A 21,146-nucleotide genomic window follows, 5' to 3' on the forward strand; every position below is an offset into this window, starting at 1 on the left:
AATTATAAACAATATATACACATGATAAAATATTATACAATGCCCATAAAGAATACTTATGGTTGTCTTATTCTAAGAATGGATAGCTTCTCGATTTACCCCAACATGGTTATCGTATTTCTTTTTAAACGTGTCAATAGTGTTACAATTTACTACCTCCGGGGGTAAGCTATTCCATTTATTAACAACCCTATTAGATTCCCTGCGACACCATAACCTTGCATTGTCCCTCACCAATCGATACTGGTGTCCCCTTGTAAAAGCAGTTGATTGGCGGTGTACTAAAAGTTCATGGTCCATCCTATCCATCCCATTGAAAATTTTGAACACTTCGATCATATCTCCTCGACACCTGCGTTCATCCAATGTAAACATATTCAAAAAATGAAGTCTCTCTTCATAACTCAAGCCCTGTGTGCCAATAAGGACACGCGTAGCTCTTCTCTGCACCCCTTCAATCAAGTCTATGTCCCTCTGTAGGTATGGTCTCCAAAACCTTACAGCATACTCCAGTCCAGGACGAACTAAGCCTCGAAAAAGCGGAAGAATGACTTTAGGAGAACGCGAAGAGACTTTTTCGAAAATGAGACCAAGCATTCTATTCGCTTTTTTGACAACCGCTGAACAATGTTCAGAAAACTTAAGTCGCTCGTCAATGAGAATTCCCAAATCGGTGACTCTAGTTGCATCCGGGATAGTGACACCATTCAACTCGTAAGATAACCATGGGTTGTTCGAACCAAAATGAGCGACCATGCACTTATCTACGCTAAACGTCATGCCCCATTCATTTGCCCATGCTGCAATCTTGTTTAAGTTGGTCTGGAGCAACTCCCTATCGCTTTCATTCCCGATTACCCCCATTAGCTTCACATCATCTGCGAATTTGCTAGTAATTCCATCGATACCCTGATCGAGTTTGTCGATAAAAAGTGAAAAAAGTATGGGGCCAAGGACACTTCCCTGAGGAACTCCACTTGTGACGTCTGTCCAACCAGAGAATTCCCCGTTCACCATAACTCGTTGCGACCTATCTCTTAACCACGATTCTATCCAATTCAGCAAGTTGCCCCCTATTCCAATCTCGTGTAAACGCTTCAAGAGTTTGCCATGTTGGACCCGATCGAATGCCTTCTGGAAATCAAGGTAAACAACGTCGACATTTTTGCTCTTACCCAAAGCCTTAGTCACGTAATCATAGAAGCAAAGGAGGTTAGTTACACATGACTTCCCCTTCCTGAACCCATGCTGATTATCCGACAATACATTATTCTCGTCTATCCACTTCACAAACTGCCTTTTGATGATAATTTCCAAAATTTTCGAGAGGGATCTCGGCAAACTCATTGGACGATAATTTGACACCGCTTCTCTACTACCCTTCTTAAATATCGGAACAACGTTAGCCAGTTTCCAATCTCTCGGGACGATACCCTAAGCAACACTACTCCTGAATATCTGTGCGACTGGCCCCAACAATTCATTAGCACCTTCCCTGAGAACCCTGGGATAGATATCATCTGGTCCTGGTGCTTTGCTTGCACATACATTTCTTAGAAGATTTAGGACCTCCACGTCTTCTACTTGAATATCGTTGAGGGTTTTATTACCCCATGCAACACCCGTATATCGAATATCATTATCTCCATTAAAAACAGACGCGAAAAAGTCATTGAAAGCACTACACATGCCTACATTGCTCTCTACCTTAGAGCCTCCTATCGAGAGGGGGCCAACTGTCCCCTTACATCCATTATTGACGTATCGAAAAAATGATTTTGGGTCAGAGCCAATGTTATCTGCCAACCTAGATTCAACTTCCTTTTTACTATCCCTTATCGCCTTCTTCAACAGTCTTCTTTTATCAGTAAACAATGATAGGTCACCACGTCCACTTTTATACTCTCTGAATGCTCTTTTCTTTTCAAGATAAAGGTTCCGCACGCTATCCGTGAACCATAGAGGGTGTGATGTACAAACACGCTTTTTTCGAACAAAGGGTATGACGTCGTGCAAAACAGAGGACAGCTTCGTACTAAATTCTTCCCATTGACTTACCACCCCTACTGATTCCAACCGGTCTTTGAAAACTTCCGCTAACCTTCTTCGCAAAACATCAAAGTTAGTTCTCCGAAAACAAGGAACCAGTCTTTTGTTATCAACCTTACCCGAGGAAAAGTTACAGTGAAATCTGACGATACGATGATCACTGGAAAAAAACTCTTCCCCCACCGAAACATGTTCAACTAGATCCTCAGAACTAGTAAGAACTAAATCCAAAATAGCAGTACCCCTTGTGGCTTCTGATACATGCTGATACAAAAAATTATCGAGCACCAACTTAAGAAAGTCTCTTTCATACTGATTTCCAGATGAAAGGTTCTCCCAATCAATATCCGGGTAATTGAAATCCCCTAGTATGAGAACCCTCTTTCGCTTACACATGTAGGAAATTTCATCATGCATTTTGGCAATGTAGTTTTGATCCCTATTCGGTGGAATGTAACAAACCCCAACAATAAGCTTATTACGTCTTTTGCTCTCAAGTTCAACCCATATGGTTTCAATATCACTTCTCTGCACGTTACACTCTCTAGCCTTCAAACAGGATTTCACGTATATCATCACACGTATATCATACATGGATTAAGATATCCATGTATTGTTTTCGAACTGAAAAATTTTCAAGCTCTAAATGAAAATGTTTTCGATATTACATGAAATTTTCGATATTATTTGAAATAGAATGATTGGAGAAGAAAATTTCAAGATGTTGTGTTCGGGAATTATGCATAATCACCGGTAAAAAGGATAAATGTAGGAAAATCTACCAAACTTACCGAGGTGATTGGTTATTCGGCATAATAACCATCGATTATAAATAATCACAAATTTATCATGGTTACCAACAAAACTATATTGTTTCGTTTTGCAATGCAGTGGAACTTCGACATAACGATACTCTGCGGACCAAAAAAACAAATTAGAGGGAGATTATCGTTATATCAAGAGGTTGCATTTCTCATCAAATGCCACCATATTTACTCTATTATTGGCATCGCTTCTGGATTGTCATTGTCAGTGACTCCATAAAATGCAAAAAAGGATTTATTTGAGTCAAAATATTCTAAATGTTTAGTTGGTGAATAAAATTCAGTTACCGTATATACTCGTGTATAAGCCGACTCGTATATAAGCCGACCTCCCCACTTCAGGACCACCAAAACCGCAATAAATTGAAAACCCGTGTATAAGCCGACCCCAAAAAAATCCGTGAATTTCAGAGAAAAAAAAAATTCTTATATTTTCATGCAAAATGATTAGCTTACGGAAATTTACAATAGAAATTATTCAAACTTTTTAATCCGTTTCTTCTATGTCTCCAAGCTCATGGTAATCCATTGGATCATCATAGGGGGTGCGGCATCGCCATTGCCACTTTCACAGGATATCTTCAGTTCCGTCCATCGCATTGCTGATGGAACACTTTTTGAAGGATCGGCGGAATCAGAATTCCACGCCTCATGTACAGGTTTCTTCAAGGCCCCACTTTTTTTGTAGTTTATTTATCATCGGAACTCATCCATTCGATCCACAAATGCCTCAAATAGTCTTTGAGAGGCTTGTTGATGCTCATATCTAAAGGTTGTACATTCGACGTTAACCCACCTGGTATCAAAACCAATGATGTTTTCGATTTCTTTGCCTCGGCTTTGACATCGGTTCTATGGGGTATGAACATATCCCACACCAATAATGCCGGTTTCTTGAACACAAATCACTACTATAAAAAAATGACTACTGATTGCGGGGGTCGATATTTTCTCATCAAAAACTGACCCGAGTATAAGTCGACCCCCCCACTTGGGGAACGAATTTTTCCAGAAAAAAACTCGGCTTATACACGAGTATATACGGTATTTTGTTTACCGCCATAAAGAGTTTTTTCAACACTACAATACTGTACCACAGTGAAAGTAACTTTACGGCTCAATAAGTAAATAGCGCAAAGAGGGTAGATAATGCCAAATACCGATGTTATTAAACCCCCCTCGAAAGGGCAAATAGTGATGGGGAATTTAAAAATACAGGGCATCCTGTAAAAGCTAATGCGGCCTTTATCTCATGAACCGTCCGTCGTAGAGGTATGACTCCAGTTTAAAAAAATGCTCAAAAGGCGTTTAAAAATTACCTTGCACCAGTTTTGAGAATGAGATTACAATGTGTGACAAAATTAAAAAAATGTATAAATTTTTAAACGGTCCCTCTGTGCTCTAACTTCCAATTAGAAAGTCATTGTCCTGTATCTCTTGAGGATAACCGAAGAAATTACATGTTTCTAAGTGCTTCGCTCATATATTTGAATTCAAAAATCGGAGAGAAGTTATGAAAGAACAGAAAAAACTAATGGACCTTTCCCTCTTTTATGCTGTACTTTCCCAACTTTTCTCAGATTTTCGAATTTGAATATCTCAGCGAATATTACACTTAAAAAAAACATGGAATTTTTTTTCGTTCTCGTAGGACAACAACTTTGGAACTGGGTGTAAGAGAACAGAGGGACGGTACGAAAATTTAGATTTCTTATTTTGGGACACACTGTATCTTCTCTATCAAAACTGGTACTGGGTTATTTTTGAATGCCTGTTGAGCATGTTATAAATTGGAATCATACCTCTACGACGGACGGTTGATGCGATAAAGGCCGTGCTAGCACTTACAGCACACCCTGTATATTGAAGTTGATTTTGAATGAAATATGAAATATATCGTTGTACCAGTTTCAAAATGTCCAGAAAAAAATCCTTATAAAGGGGTTTAGGGGTTTATCGTAATACAGAATATATATCGTTGTATGGAGAGGAATTCGACATTTAGACTACAGATGATTTCAAACAAAATTCGAAAACATACCGTTGTAGGGAGGTTCCGTGTTGTATTTTGATTATTTAATGTTATGGTTTCGTATGCAAGGAAATGTTTCCATGGATTCAAATGTTTGCTTCTTTATGCTTCTTTCATTTTATATATTCAGTATTTTATAATATTTTTTACCTTACCTCTTTTTACACTGTTATCATTGAGTTTTACTTCTTTTTTTTTTCTTTTTTCACTCTATGCTTTCTTTTATGATTATATGATACCGGATGTCCGGTTCAAATTTCTCTATACTTGAGCGGTTCCTACCCTTTACAAGAAGTTGGGAAGGATGAGTAAAGTATTCAAATAGAAAACAACACTCGTGAAGTTTTGTAAATAAGAAATCGCATTTTTTACATCCGCACGTGCTTCTTTTGTTGGCCGGATGATATTCAATCTATAGTCGGGTTCCAGCCTTGTCCTCTGCAGCATTTGCGGCGTGGCAGCGGCAATACCATCCGTTATTTCGGTATGAGGATCTTGCTGACCATAATCCTCCCTGTTGTAAACTGAATCTTTAACATTTCCCCAGAAGATGAATCGTAGTGGAGTGATCATCTGGTGACTTGTGGTGGCCCGGCCATTGGTCAGCTGCGTCCGATCCATCGGATCGAGAAAATTGTATCCAAAAAAAGATGACACATTCGTGCCATAGTGCGGAAGGGAATCATCTTGTAATATAACATTGTGTTGTAAATGTTGCATTTTGGGAACTCTGCATACAGTTTCAGCATATCTGACTTAATGCTTGCTATCACATATGACTCACAAGAAAATAATGATAATAAATAAATGAAAAAATTAGACAATGATCACACATTGGTTATAGAACTGTTTTCTTCCACTTCAAAAATTCCATGGGGTTTTCCGAGTCCCCAATTCGCCAATTGTGCCTATGTTGTGCCAATATTGAGCGCATGAAATGTACCCTCACCTAAAAAGTGGCCCTGGAATGAAAATCATGTTTACCGTCGGTGAGAGCTGACATTTGCACGGAACAATTTGCGCCTTTTCCTACGGTGACAACATTTTCATCGTTTGCTGTTAACAATGACAGCGTACGTTATGACACTTTCAGAAAATTTGGCATCAAAGGCTCAGAGGAGGAGGACAGCCAAATTTTTCAAATATCACAAACCTACATAACATCACCAATTTTTAACCCTTTGAGTGGTTTTTAAAATTTTCCTGATTGGCATTACAACTGCAACAGTAGAAATCAATAAACCTCCTAGAAATTGTTATCTACTTTTCGGAAGAATGTATTTTTTTCCGATTGCGTGAACTGATAGTTGCTTTTCCCAATAATAATAAAAAAACAAGGAAGAGAAAAAAAATACTATAGTTTTCGATTATTTATGCTGTACGCATACGATTATACTGTACGTATAATCGATATACTGTACGTATAATCGATATACTGTACGTATAATCGTATGCTACCTACTAAGGGAAAACTTACTCTATCTTCCCTGCCTCTACCCACTTGTAGTTGATTGACGGGGGAAACATGTTATCGGGCAAAGCTCTCTGTACAGAGCTAGCTAGGCTCGGAATTGTCGAAATGAGAGGGTTTAAGTTATCTTGGGATATACCCACTATAAGGGTTAACAGCTGTTTAATATAGTAACATTTGATTGAAATACCCTGTATTTACATACATGCAATGGTTCACTTTCAGAAAATTCTATCTTAAATTCACACGCATATTATGTAAATACATTTTTGTCCTCAATCTTGGGGGCCATTCAAGTATTACGTAAGCAGATTTTTAGCCATTTTTGATCCCCCTCCCTCCCCGTGTCAGCAAAATTTCGTCAGCAGCTTAGAATATTTCATATCTTCAAAAAGGGTGGTTGATGACGTAAGCAACCTTCAAACCCCCTCCCCCCCCTTGTCATCAAAAGTCAGCAAATCCGAAACCCCCTTTCCCCCCCCTTCTCCGATGCTGACGTAATACTTGAATGACCCCTTATAAAATTTTATAATATAAGTCTTTTCAAATGCTGGTCAAATAAAACCCCCAACCTTTTGTAAAATTTATCGTAATTATTATTTCCATGAAAGAAAATCAATTACACAATATCATGACATAACAAAATAATAAGTTATTATTAATATATAATATTACAATACATTAAAAAAAAAAGTCAGCTTAGAATTACGTTGAGTAGCAGGTTTCACATTGATAATTACGGAAAATTTTGAATCATTAAATGAAAAATATCATGGGTTCCGAATACAATACCGGCATTTATTTTCCATTCAAATTAAAAACCACTCATTCATCCGATATAATATAAAAACTACTGAAAAAAATGATATTTTCTCTTATAATATTTTTAATTTTTTCTAAATCTGTTAATAATATTTCTTAATTTCCAGATTCTGAGCACGATTTGAGTTTTATTTTTGAACTAAGGAATTGGAAATTAATTCAAGTATAATGAAAATATAAAAATACGTATTATAAAAATCCTATATTCAAATAACGTTTTTATAAGTATTTTTTCTCTTACCATCAATAGATTTTGTTTTGTCAATGCTGCACTAAAATAAAATAAAAAATATATATGAATATCAAACGAAATACAATTGTTATATGTAAATAAATAAAAGAAATGCAAAAAATTATCAGTTATCCTATTTTAGTTCTCCTATATATATACTTCATTTTATTTATACTCTTCTTTCAATTCATGATCTTTGTCTAATTAATAGTTTTTATTTTTTATTTTTAAGGATTGTTATTTTCTTGTTTCGTGAGAATTTAAAAAAAAAAAAATCTATCCGAATTTATTGTTCTATCCTCCTATATTAATATTATTATATATATATTGTTAAACTTATATAATTATACTATTTCTTTCAAGTCAATTTTACAAATATTATCTACGAACTTATAATTATTTAAAAATCAAATGACAATGAAAATATGTACAGTGATTATTAAGGCTATTATTTTTATGTGACTGCATATTTTTTTATCATTTTACATACTTTGCTATTTTTACGCGATAGAGCATTTTTCATGATTTTCAGTCATTTTTAGTGCAATTTTTCATGTGATTCTTTTGGTCATTTTAAACCATTTTTTCTTTATTTTCAGAATTTAAGTCACATTTCAGCATAATGTTTTACAGCATTATTGTTCATATTTCAGCACAACGATGAAGAGGGATTTTTTCCACAAGCTCCCTCTTCCTAGCTTCATTTGCCACACAATTACCTTTTTTAGCAATAATTGCAATTTTACTTCCCTTGGACATCGTTTTTGATAACGATTGGGAATTTTTCGGCGATATGAACAATTGATGTAAATTTTATTTGTACACTTAGGCATGATTTTTGACATCAGTTGGCGAGTTCCTGTAAATTCCCGTGTTTTTCTCGAGGAAATATGATGAGCCTATTAATAAAGGCATATTTTTATGGTGTATTTTTACCTTTTTTTAAGGCATAAATACATTTTTTTAATGAAGGATTTTCTGTCGGTTTCAAGGTCACCAAAAATCCTAGTTCATGTAATTATCAGTAATACATTTCGTCTGCTTATTTAACTGTAAATGAAATATGCATCAGAAAAATTATTTTACACATTACTCTCTACAATTTTTTATTTATTATCATCAAAAATAATGATAGAATATTATATAATGCATTGTATATTTCTGTATAGAGATATTTCACGTTATCGCAATTGCAGCATAATGTGATTATCATCATCTCATCACTGTTGAATTATTCTTTTCATCGATATGTATTATGATATTTTATATAGTTATTAAGGAAAAAAATTATTTATCAGAAATTATCTATAAAATATTTCCAATATTAAATTTCAATATTACTTTCTATTTATTACTTTGAAAGTTGTGTTAATATATAATAATTTATTGATGTTTAAAACTATCTAATAACTCTGAATAATAAGAAAAATCAAAAATGTGTTACATTACAAAATTCGTGATAATTTTAACAGTGATAATTTTAATTTTTAAGGTTATTGTATCATACAGTAGTGTTAATAAAAACAATTATATATGTTTCTTAAACTTATTATTATTATAAACGCTAATGTGTGTGGAATGGAATATGAAATCACAGTGAATCATTCATAATTTGTTCAAAAATATTAAATAAAAAATTGTTTAATAATATTATAATTCAATTTGAACATTCGATTCTATTTAGTTCACGAAAATCACTATTCTTATCAAAATTATTATTTATAAGAATTAATCTTATGCATAGAAGGAAGATTATCAAAATTTCTCTTATAACAAACAAAAATGAATATTTTCCCTTGAATCTTCAATTCTGGTTTTGAAATATTTTATTTATTCCTCGTAATTTGTAGGTAAAGTATTCAATTCAATTTCAATAATCAACCTATTTGAGAATAAATAATAATCTTCTCTCGAATTCTTAAATCCAATATACAATAAGCATTCTGATAGATCCTTTACAAAATAATCCCCGTCATAAAGCCTACTTTATTCAGACATAATCAAGATAGAATGGAAAACTGAAAAAAAGAAAAGAATTTAGGCAGTCTCATGTAAATTTAATTATTGGTATATGAATTTTCGTATGAAGCTCTCTCTTTCTGCACCAATTTAAAATAATTTAACAATCCCTAAATAAGGATAGAAAAAAAGAGGACATTTTTTTTCAAGTTTAATTGCAGGAAGCCTTTTTTTTTCTCTTCAAAGAAAATTTTGTCTTGAAGTACGTACATTCGAAACTATTTCTCGAGTTTCTTCTCCACCATGAAATTCTTTTGAATTTCTTCAACTTTCTTTTTTCTTTCTCCAGTAACCGCCGCTAACGAAGCTGTTCTTCACCGAAATGGGGGGAAAAAAAACCGTACATACACCCGGTAGATCTCTTTTTACCCTGTGTATACGTGTAGAAAAGTGTACTTTTTCTCCTTTTCTTCATCACTGCGCACCTACATTTCCTATATATAAAACTAAATTCTCATCCTTCTTACTCCCGTGATATCCTGGATGAGCCCTTGAACAATGAGAAACGAATTGGAGGAATCCTGGTTTTATTCTGGTTAGGGGGAAAAAGAAACAAAAAATACAGCACCGTACTTTTCCTGGAGTGTGTAGGAGGAAAATGCTCGAAACAAACTTTTCAGCCGTTGTTGGGATTCCGTCTGGAATGAATGTTTCTCAATATTAAGATATACTGTTTGTACTCTTGGGCAAAAAAAAAGGAGAATAAGATGAAAATAAAGAAATTTTAAAGTTATTTAAGGGAACATAAACGGGTATATATATTATATATGTTACGCAGTAAATGTGATAAATCCGATTCTTACGCATAACAACCGCTTAATTATGCATAATCGCCGACAATTTTGGTATGTTTGAGAAATTTCCTTATATCACTTTTACCGGCGATTATGCATAATACCCAAGCATCGTTGATAAACATAATAAATCGTACTAAATTCATCTCATTTGCTAGTTATTATGCATAAGCTAAATTTTCTATTGGTAAATATGATAAATCAGTCCCATTGCCGTGATAAGATCTATTATTCAGATGATCGATTTATTATACATTAATTAAAATATTTATTAAAGATTTATTATTCAGACCGGACTAGTGAGCTAGAGTCTGAACCGGCTATAATGAACTCTGATTTAACGGATTTTACCGAAAATCCCATTTTGATTCTTAAATAAAATCCTAAATACTCCCCATTTGACAATAGAGCAATTGAAATTCTGAAATTGGATTTCGATGTAATGAACTCCTATTTAACAAATTTTACGATCGTGCTGTGATATAACGAATTAATTTAATAAATTATTTGATTTAATGATGGTTTTATACGTTTTTGTCCATATACAAGCAGAGTCCAATATAACAAACTCCTATTTAATGAGTTCTACAATTGGACCCCGTTATAATTAACCCCGCTTGGCGAATTCTGCAATCGGACCTTGATATAACGAGTTCCTGGTAAAGAAATTTTACGATTTTACCCCCGATATAATGAGATCTCATTTAATAAATTTCACTATTGCACCTCCGATACAATGAACTCACGTTTAACATATTTCATGATTCCCCCCCCCCCCCGATATTACGTATCATTTCATCAAATTGTTTCAAATGTGATTTTTTTTTAGCATTTATTAAGTTTGCCAACGACTATTGCGTATTGTGCATGATCGTTAGTAAAAGTGATAAATTCACCAATCTTACCGATACGTTTTGTGATTATGCATAATAACCCGTTATCACCCATAATAACCAATTTATTACATTTACCGCATGATATACGTGTAGAAACGTGCACCTTTTTCCTTTTTTTCATCGTTATCACACCCTACATTTTTTTATATATATAAAACTAAATTCTTATCCTTCTTACTCCCGTGATATCCTGGATAAGCCCTTGAACAATGAGAAACGAATTGGAGAAATCCTGGTGTTATTTCGGTTAGGAAAAAGAACACAGTACTTCTACTGGGGTGTGGAGGAAGAAAATGTTTGAAACAAACTTTTCAGACGTTCTCGGGATTCCGTCTTTAAGGAATGTTTCTCAATATTAAGATATACTGTTCACACTGTTGGGTAAAAAAGGAGTATAAGATAAACACAAAGAAGTACCCCCATAGTTATTTAAGGGAACATAAATGGGGGGGGGGGGGTACTAGTACTCTATATATATACTGCGTGTAAGAAGGAATTTCTTTCGTATTTCAAGCTAATGTTGCTATTCTTGAGAACTGCATTTTTGTGGAATAAATTATGAATCTTTTAATGAATGTTTAAGTATTGTATTATGCGATTTTAAGTGCTTTTGAGTTCATTCATTTTGGAAGAGTTCTTGAAGAAAATAATTTGTGTCTACGGTAATACTATGTTAATCATTTCAAAATGCTGGAGAGCTTTTGAATTCAGTTTAATTTCTGAATGGAAATTCAGGAAAATGAATAAATTTTATGAACGTAAATCATTAACATGCTGTATAAACTATAAATATTTTTTATCTTAAAAAATTATAGAACTCTGTTTTCGAAAATAAAGAAAATATATTGTTGAAGAATTCCAACAATATATAGCCATATTGTTGGAATTATTCAACAATATATTTTCTTCATGTGAAAACTCATTGGTTCAGCTGTATTTATTCATGTGTTCTGTTGGTTAAAATGTAGAACACGGTCCTCTTTTTGCGAAATTGTTTATTTTTTATCGCCAAGTTTACCCTCTAAGATGGCTCTTGTGACCCTTTTCGCAACGCAGGTCATAGGTTTGCCAGAAAATTAGGATTATGCAGTGATTGGCGAATAATTGGCTCATTCGATCTATTTCTCTGTTGGATTGAAAATCAGGTCATAGGGTTACCAGAAACCAATAGATATCATGATTGGTGAATAATTAGCTCTTGCATAATTGACCCTTTTTACTGTTGGGTTGCATGTCACGTCAGAGGGTTACCAGAAAATTAGGATGAAGTCTTAATTGGTGAATAATTTAGTGGGACTGTATTCTGCATTCGAACCAGAGTAAATCAAAAACAAAAATTACACGTTATTATATTTTTCATACGCGTTCTGGGGCAAAAACGCATGCATATTTGCATATCAAGTGAAATATAAAGGTGAAACTTTTGCATGATTTAAAAAAATGTTTAACTAAAACAAATACAATTTATTATCATTTTAATTATATGGAATATACATTGTTCACGTAATCTCCTGATGCTTGCTGTATTATTTGGGAATATTCAGCAAGAACTTCGGAATTGAAAACTTTGAAATCTCCAGCTAAAAATTCCCCGATTTGTGTCGTAGATATTTCTTTTTCAAGAACACATAGAAGAGAAATAATAATTCATCGTTATTTAACCGATTCAAGCATGCTACCATCTACACCACTGGAAACACGACCCTGCCTTTCTAATTTCACGCACTGCAGCGTGAGGCATGGGTTCGAGTCCCGGCGGAGACGGGATGACTTTTCTTTCCGAGTTCACCTCAACATAATATCCAGAAAATAAAATGCTTCCTTGATATCTTGGGTTGAGAAAAAGCCATCTATCTCTCTAAACCATCCCACCCGGGAGCCAATTCCTGAAGTTTAGAGAGGCTAATGTCTCTTCTTCAGTGCTTCGCCAGTGCGTGAAATAAGGAAGGCAGGGTCGTGTCTCCAGTGGTGTAGAGAGTAGCATGCTTACCCGGTATGCAAGAGGGCATGGGTTCGAGTCTCGGCGGAGACGGGATCACTTTTCTTTCCGAGTTCACCTGAGCATAATACCCAGAAAATAAAATGTTTCCTTGATTACAAAGACTGATAGTCATTCTGATATTTAGACCAGTCATTCCCAACGTGGACGTTAACGACCCCCTGGGGGGGGGCGATGGAATGTTCCAGGGAGGCAGTAGAAGCTACGGGTATAACATAGGATTCTATAGGTTAGATTGTGTTGGGGGCGATGGGAGAAAAAAATTTTTGAAGAAGGGGCGATGGGAGACAAAAAATGGTTGGGAAACTATGATTTAGACGAAGACGGATTATGATGTCACAGAGGTTATTTACAGTGAAGAATGCAATGATAATAATTATCCTATTTGGGAAAGCAAACGAAAATTGTCAAGTCTATTAATTCAATTTCCAAGGTAATTTTTTTTCAACGCAGAATATATTTGCATATCCTATAAACACTGAGAAATACAACACCACCTACCGAGGTTATAATAAAAAAATAAGTGAAAAAAAATCGTATCTTATCTTATAATGAATTACTAATGAAGGGCTGACTACGAAGAAAATTGCTCCGTCACATCACAAATTCTCGAGTGACAAGCTTAATTCAAATACGATCTTGCGGGAAAAAATCAACACGCTCACGCTTATCAGCCTCTAACCACGCTATGATGAGATTGATTTGCATCCATGTCACTCGAAGACTTTAAAATGATCCTCAAATGAAGTTCTAGGAACCTCAAAAACGAACTCGTTAAATTGCCAACCGTTAAATTGCCGTTAAATAACCAAACTGGGGAAAACGATGTGAGTTGGAATTTGGAGTATGGACAATCTTTTAATACATGAATGAGTAAGTACTCTAGAGCAGTGGTTCTCAATCTGGGGCCATATGGTCACCTTGCGGTCCTGGGACATTCAAAGAGGGGGAGCCACAGGTAAAAGAATCAGTCGAAAGGAGAGCCACAGAGTGCTTTGAGGAAATGTAGTGCTCAGTGAAATGTTCTGGGAAAAAAAGTTCCTACTTTCAGACTCTACACCAGAGCTGACCATAGAACCAAGGCAATCTCAACCCATGGGGTTATGACTCTGGGGGTTCTCTCATGGGGGGGGGGGGGCTACACGATGACATCTGGGGCTATGATTTTCAAATGTAAGTATGTAAATATGTGAGCTATGTTACTTTCCGCTGAGTATGGGGGCCATGAACATCATTTTATCCGGGGACCCATGATGTTGAGACAGCCATGCATAAAGCCCTCCACTCCTCCACAAGAAAAAAACTTACTGAACGCGCAGATTCGCAGATCCAGGGTGACGTGCCGGGACGGTCTATTTATTCATTGTGTAGGTTCATTGAATACGTATTAAAAAAAGGAGACCTGTTTTCCCCCCATATAGTTCGAGTCTTGGGAGAGATGACCACCGACCTTCTGGACCCGTGCTTGGCCCAGGGTTCCAAAGATCGATTTCATTAATGAAGTTTTTGCTCATTACAAATTTGATAAAACACCATTTGATAAAATACAAATCTATACGTAGGAAAGGGTCTCGTTCTTGGATGAGGGTGGACGGGATGCAGATAAGACGGGGGTGGGGGGACAAGAGACAAGAAAAGAAAATCTGACGAAAGGGGGCCATGGATTAAAAGAAGTTAATGAAACACTGCTCTAGAGATTTATACAGTGAAACCGGGACACACACACACACACACACCGGTCAAAGATACTCTACGGACAAAGAAGAAATATTGTTGTGAAGGAATTATATCGTTATATCGAGAGGCAGAATACATTAGAGTATGGGTATTTCCAAACAAGACTTGGAAAAATATTGTTGCAGAGGGGTTCATCATTACATCAAGCAAGAGAAGTTTCACTATACATTTGTATACACTATTATACATACATGTTAAGGTGTTTAAATTCTAGCAGATCGGGGAGCCACTTCATCGACTTGAAAACGTGTTAGTTAAGCTATGCTTAGTTCATTTCTGCAAAGTTATGTTTAAGGTCACGGGCAATATCGGATGACTTCGAAGGCCACATTTGACCCACATCCATTGGGTTGAGCATGTATGCGGTACGTAATAGAAGGTATCACATATCACATATACTCTGTAAGTCAGTGGTTCCCAACCTTTCATACTACAAGAACCCTCTCGGAAATGCGAAAGAACCTTGTGTACCCCGAAAAGTTCAAGGAGTATGCACCTTTCGAATTGCATAGAGAGCTTGCTTTGCACTAGAAATACGTACGCCTTGAAATGAGTGGGAGGCTTGCGTGTTACTAGAAACGCGTGGAAGGCTTCTTAGCACTAAAAATGCAAAGAAAGCGTTAACGCACAACTAAATGTGTACAAAGTGTATGTACTAGAAATATGTGCAAGCACTGCGTACGAAACTTATAAATGCGTAAGAGGCGTGCTGACCAGTAGAAATGCGTAAGAGGCGTGCTGACCAGTAGAAATGCGTAAGAGGCGTGCTGACCAGTAGAAATTCGTAAGAGGCGTGCTGACTACTAGAAATGCGTAAGAGGCATTCGTACCACTATAAATAAGTGCAAACAGTGAGCCCTAGAAATGCATAGGAGGTGTATTCGCATCACTTTAAATAAGCGCCACCAGTACGCACCAGCCATGTGTTGGAGGCATTCCTACCACTATAAATAAGTGCAAACAGTACGCACTATAAAAAGCATAGGAAACTTGCTGATCACTGGAAATACACGCGAAGCATGCGCAACAGAAATGAGTACAAAGGAGGTGTAAAATACCTATAAAAAAATGTCCAAACAATTCGAACTAGAAATGCGTCGGAAACTTCCTGACCACTAGAAATGCGGGCAAAGAACGCGTGTTAGAAATGCTTAGGAAGCTGTCGTAAAAATATGATTAGCAAGTGTAACAACAAAAATGCGTGGAAAACTCGACGATACTAGACGTGCGTAAAAGACACACTTGTCTCTACAAATTAGTAAGATAATTGCGTACCCCCTAACAACAGACTCGTAACAGCAAAATCAGTGAATAGATGGCAAAAATACCTTTAGAGATGCATAGAAGGTGAACGTAACCCCATGAAATGTGCCGCAGATTTTGTGTCCCTCTCGTATATTATGTCATAATAAAATGGGGTTTTCATAATCAAACTTTTCACTATTTTTGATTACTTTTCTCTTATACCTGCAGGGGGGGGGGGGTAGAAGTCTCACTATTTTTGGTATCAATTTTATATACTTTTAATTTTAATTTACTCTTCAAAAAAAATTATTTTCGATATTTCCGTAGACAACATACACTATGAACTGTATCCCATAGCATGCATCATTTAAGGACAACATCGCATGTATTTTTCATACAACACGCAAAAATGTATCAAATATGTACAGTACAGTACATGTAAACACCTATAGAGCTAAAATGCACGTATATTTTATCCAGCACAAAAATAAATATGTATCCGGAATTTCGGTCCATTTCGACGCTAAAAGTTTTGAAGAAAAGTGTAAACATGAAAGGTTTCTTTATGCCATGATATTCAGAGATTTCTATACTAGTTTTTTATAGATGCACATGCATGTATCAAAGACTTGCACGAACATCTTTATATTTTCATAGCTCACATTTTAGGAAAGGTTTCCCCTTAAAATATATGGAAATGTCGTAAAATGCATTTTCTCGACTATGTCTGTCCCAGCAGACACTGAATAAATAAAATTATTCATAGCTGAATGTGAAGATGTAGTGACTGTGTGACATCGATTCCGAAGCATTCTAAGCTTGCAGCACTCTTGGGAATGAGATTTGACCAACAAATATCTCGTGGCATCCTTGATAATATTGAGATGGTTCAACGTAAAATGCGTGACACACTTATTGAAAAAGCTGTTACTATGTTCGTTCGATGATATAATATCTCACGGTACTCATAATCAGTTTCACGGCACCCTATAATGCTGCAACACAGCTTTTAGGAATAACTACTCTTTGTATTTCAAGTTTGATATTTTTTATAATTGAATTTTATTCATGGGGAAAGAAATCCAGGAAGTTTGTACTTTGGTAGGCTTTCGCAGCACTGAAAATGCGTGCAAAGAATGCGTAGTAGAAATTCCCAGGGCGCTTTCGTAAAAACAAAATCAGTGCGAATAGTGCTGTTAGAAATGCGTCAGAGGCATTTGTAAGACTGAAATGCATGCAAGCATGCAAAGCTTGCCTTCTAGAAATGCGTCAGAGGCAGTCGTAGATCTAAAAATGTCTGAAAGCATGCGTATTAGAGATGCGTAGGAGGCCTCCGTAACTCTAAAATGAATACAAAACATGTGTATTAGAGATGCGTAGGAGGCCTCTGTAACTCTAAAGTGAGTACAAAACATGCGTACTACAAGTGTGTACGAGGCAGAAATAAAATCAGTGCAAAGAATGTGAGGCTTTCGTAGGAATCGAAATGCGTGCAAAACACGCATTCTCTAGGGGTGCGTAAAAGGCTTTCGTAGCACTGAAAATGCGTACAATGCATGTGTTTCAGAAATGCGCCTGAGGTTTTCGTATATCGAACAGTGTCTGCAAAGTATTAGTACTAGAATTGAGTACGAGGCTTTCCTAGTAATAAAATTAGTGCAGAGAAGGTGTACCAAAAAATCGCAAGACGTTTTCATAGAACTAAAAAAGTATGCAGAACACGCATTCTAGAAATGCGTAGAAGGCTACCGTACTAGAAATGTGTAACAAGCTGTCGTACTAGAACGGTCATAAAATTTTACTAGGTGCTGAAGTTTTCAATGCGGGAGGCTTTGATAGTCCATGCTGTTTGTCAATTTTTTTTATTCTGAAATTACTTAAAAATCGCGTTGTTGCTATCGCCATGTTTCATTGCTTTTTTTTTTCACCCTTGCTTCATTAGGGTACAAATTCATGTCAAAAATTGGAGGTAGTCGCACTCTTCTGTGTGACTTTGTTATGCATCAGCGCAAAAAAAGAAAAAAAAAAGAAACACGGTTAAAAATTAATGAGGGGATGCATAATGGATCATCTAATCGTCTAATCGGTACATCTCACGTAGAGATTCCCTAGAAGAATTTTTACGAGACGCATGCGCGGTTAATATTATTAGCGTATCTCACGATTTTAAAACTTTTCAACATCCATTATGGTAATTATTCCAATGTTAATTACGTTACAACAGGAATTCACTAAGCAAATTTTTGTATCAAGATCAAGAAATGATGGTATTTAGGTCCAGGTGGATTTACGAAACCATTTAAAAAAATCGGATTAATATCTGTAACTACCCTCTCTCTCTATCTAGGTAATATACCATTTTTCATGGTCATTTCAGTGTTATTTGTTTCACAAGAGCCACTCCCAAAATCCCGAAGGAAACACACACCGAAAAACTGTTTTGACAGCATTCACGCGAACATGAAAAGAAACATTCACTCTGTATAACGTCACTGATACACACTCACATATAATAGGCAAAAGTGTGGAGGGGGGGGGGGAAGTGAAAAACCCTCCCAACGTAAAAATAGTTTCAAAGCCTGACTAGGAGTAATTAACCGGAAAATGATAAAACGCAATTAATTTTTCCAACGAGATCAAGGAATTACAGATAAGGACCAACTGGGAATTGCAGACGCACTAGATAAGGGATAAGTCGTTAGACTGGGATACACAGTCTCACCACACCTCTCTCTCTCTCTCATTCTGTGTCAGTTCCTGTTCAGTTCTTGTTGGATGGTTGTGTGTGTAAGAGGGAAATGGCCGCCTTGTTAATTTGATTGAATGGAACTCGTTAATTAATTCTGATTAGACCACGACGTATCCAATTATATCGTTATTACTTTTATCTTATAACTATAAGACAGAAAGACTAAAAAATAAATTAACGTTGTGCAGCCGACGTTGTCGTGGGTTGTTGGTAACTATTCATTGACATTTAATATTCGAAATTTTTATAATAATGCCTTATTAGAGATGAGATCGGATCCTTCTGTTATATTGAAGAATGGTCATTTCTGATTAGGGCCATATAAGAAGGGCTGTCTGAGGCGCTATCTATAACATGAGGCGCTGGAGTTGGTACCAGCTGACGACAGGAGTGATGTCATTCCCATGCGGAACCGCGTTCATCCGCTTTGCTGCCTTGTTAACCACGGTAGTTTCCACAATCGCTGCACTGCCCATTTTATTAAAATATTTCCAAATTTATCATTTTAATTATTTTCATTAGTATCTGTTCATTTATTGGCTTACTTCGTTCAGCCATTTAAACATTCAAAATAAGAGGTTTTGCACTTGCTTATGAGGTAATTTCCTCTAAGAATATCTCTTTCTCGGATCCATTTCAGTTGAATCACATAAGTCAACTTTTGTTCGGTTGATTGAAAGCTAACTCAAGATAGGCAATTATTTTCTGAACTTTTTAATAATTTTTAATTGTCTTTTCGTTTTCATTTGAATTAGGTGTCCCTTTTAAACGCCTTGGAGAGATTTCTTTATTACCAATACAACTGCAACATAAAAGCATAAGAAACTAATATAAGCATACTTATAGTTTACTCGATCGAGCCTCTTACATTTGGAGATCCATGTTTTGCAAGTCTCTGGGCCTTTAGGAAAATTGTGATAAGTGACTTCAATCTCAAGTTTCTCTGTCTTCTGAGAATTGTTCTTTCACGTTGCAATTGTAAAAAAAACTCATATAAATCACACTGATTTACACAAGAATCACAAAAAAGTAATATAAAAATACCACCCGCACACGTACCAGTGATACTACAACAATACCGTGAACGAGAGATCGCTCACTTAAAGCAGTAAAATAAGCAACTAAAATTTAAAATAATCTCTAATATAGTGAGTATCGTTTGTAAGCTGATGTCGTCTGCGAGAAAAAAAGTAGCAGGGCCGTGACATCACACAGACGCTCCGAGACCACGCCCACTGAATCAGAGATAGCATCCATTCATAGGACCGCCTGGAAGGACGTTATAACCCTTGGGGCCCAATATGATCATTGTGTTCACGTCTTGTCTTATGTGGTTTTATTTTGTTCTGTCTTTTACACGTATTTTGTGTTCGTTTTTGCAATAAAAGCGCAACATGAAAGGGATGAAACAAACCTTACTATATAGCCCTGATTTCTGATAGATGAATCAGACAGAAAATACATGATTTTTTTAAAAATAAATAGCAAGGAAATTTATGTTGCTTGCGTGACTTCCCGGTTTGAAGGACCTGTCCTGGTGTGCAAGCGTACTTTTGTGTTGCCATGAGAGACCTTAATGCAATTCGGTCGTACTGTAGATGGGGGATGCAATTATTGAATACGGCACCTGTAAAAGAGGACGAACTCATCTTTCGCCAGCTTTGAGCATAAAACTGGTTTTGACGCTTCAAGTGACACCTGATCTTAAAAAAAAAAAAGCAGGATATTAAACTACATTGGCTCTAGTGATAGTACTGACCAGGGGCGTAGCCAGAAATTTCGTTCGGGGGGGGGGCAAAGTGACAGAACAATGGATTTGGCCATCTTTTTCCCTTTTTTCGGTCATTTTCTCACATTTCGGGGGGGGGGGGGGACCAGACCCCCAAGTCCCTCCCCCCTCGCTACGCCCTTGGTACTGACGTCACGATTGCTCTCAATGGTGGATGAGTAAGCCTAGGGGTTTTAAGGAGCCCTGCTTTTAAGTAAGGGGTTTAGAAAGAAGAGCAGACTCGTCATCCACCTTTGCTCAAGTTTTGCTCAAAGAAGGCGGATGGGCCCCCAGCTTAGATTAGTTTGTCGAGGAGCTCTACTTTTAGAATCGTTCCTCAGCCTCTGAGCTCTCACGTTTGACTTCTTCTAGAATAGGATAGAATCGATTGATGTGACGTAACCTAGTCTCAGCTCGTGCTTGGAGAACTATATTTTGATTTCATTCGTACCTAGACATATCCAGGGCTCAAACATCAAGCATTTCTCGTGTCTTCAATCATAGCAGTG

The sequence above is a fragment of the Pholcus phalangioides genome, unplaced genomic scaffold (assembly GCF_987345545.1).
Source record: "Pholcus phalangioides strain wild (caught in Gottingen) unplaced genomic scaffold, Ppha-v1.0 ptg000012l_1, whole genome shotgun sequence".
Classification (NCBI taxonomy): Eukaryota; Metazoa; Arthropoda; class Arachnida; order Araneae; family Pholcidae; genus Pholcus; species Pholcus phalangioides.